This window comes from Suncus etruscus, chromosome 8, assembly GCF_024139225.1.
Source record: "Suncus etruscus isolate mSunEtr1 chromosome 8, mSunEtr1.pri.cur, whole genome shotgun sequence".
In the NCBI taxonomy this organism is placed as follows: Eukaryota; Metazoa; Chordata; class Mammalia; order Eulipotyphla; family Soricidae; genus Suncus; species Suncus etruscus.
Genome location: NC_064855.1, coordinates 57,554,408 through 57,556,152, shown reverse-complemented (window position 1 = coordinate 57,556,152; position 1,745 = coordinate 57,554,408).

Genomic DNA, 1,745 nt, shown 5'->3' with positions numbered 1-1,745 from the left:
AGAAAACATTGATTTCTCCAGAATGGAAAAAATCAAGCAAAGATACATAGAGATAAGAGACAAACAAGTTGAAGAGAGAGCATAGGCTTGATGAGCAAACCCCAAATGGCTTTTGGGAGGAGATTTTATGCAATTCCTCCAAATGTTTTCTTCCCGGAGTTTCACATACATACATAAAACTTAATCTGGTTGTTGTCACAGGAAAGTTTGCAGTGTTAATGGTCTCATAATCTCATCCTTTATGTTGTTGTTTCCTTCATAATCTCATAGATTCTGTGTAACTTCTTTTCTGAGGGTTCAGGGTCAATCCTTTCTGGGTTGAACCTTGAGTTTCTGTAGCTGGGTGGTACCTCAGTTTCCTCTTCAAAGAGATCAGGATTTGTATTTCAAAGGTATGTGGTCTTCTTGTCTTGGGCTACTGTAGGGCTAGGTAACTCTTTAAGTTTTGTTATTTCTCAAAAGTACATTACCAGAGCTCTTACCTATTTACTTGCAATATTTCGCCTCTCGAGATTTTATCACCTTAAATCTTGAAGGGATATTTGGATTTTTCTTCTGTAACCTCTTCAGACTGACAAATGGGTATAGACCCTACTTATGTAAGGAAGTGGAATCTCATGTGAACTTAATATCTACCAGTGGGGTCCAGGCAATGGTTTCAGAGTTGTCATTCTGAAAGAGTGTTTAGGTAAATTAACACATTTGTTTATTTCTTTGTTTTAGTTCTTTGCATGTGTGAATGTGTGTGCATAAAATGTAAGTGGGTTTCAGCTGTGAATTTTTTGTTTGTTTGTTTTTTGGGTCACACCCAGCATCGCTCAGGTGTTACTCCTGAAAGCAAACACCTTACCTCCATGCTCTCTCTCCTGCCTCCTTCTTTAATCCTTTTAGCAATCTATTCTGGCCTCTTTTCTTTTCTTTTCTTTTCTTTTTTTTTGCTTTAGGCTTTTGGCTTTTGGGTCACACCCAGCAGCGCTCAGGGGTTACTCCTGGCTCTATGCTCAGAAATCGCTCCTGGCAGGCTCAGCGGAGCATAGGGGATGCCGGGATTCAAACCACTGACCTTCTGCAAAAGCCTTACCTCCATACTATCTCTCCGACCCCTCAACTGTGTTTTCTTAATGGCAACATTGCAATGAAATGCTGTCATACATTAAAAGATGACCAGTTATTTGGAGGCAAGTGATATGATAATGGTGCATCCACAAAGGGGGATCTGGATACCCATTTCAATTTTATCTGTTTCAAATGCACAGTATTGTGGGAGGTGGGTGGGTATCAGGCCTTTGAACATCATGGTTCTAGTGGAATTGTATGTATTAGGCACTGAAGCCTGATATTCAGCTGGAGCCTCCAGTTACTGTCTTTCAGCTTGATTGATCTTCAAGCCTTATTTCTTGTATGTTGGCAAAATACTTGGACCCAAGTATCATGGGGAGTTAGATTTCTTGTCTTGTGCTTTCTCTTAATATTGTATATGGATGCATGAAACCTTATAATTAACAGTGTTTCAAATCACAGTGATTGAAATAAAATTTAGAAAATTACCTATGTTAAACAATAGCACTTCAGGTAGTAATAAGGTATCTGACTTTTTAATCGGGGTATCATTGGATTATAACATTGTATAAGTTTCTGTCATATTGTTTTATAAGTCAATGTTTGCACATGCTTTATTATGATTATAACCTGAAGTTCAATTTTTATCTGGCACCATGTGGAAAACCTCTCTGTTTTCCTCTTCC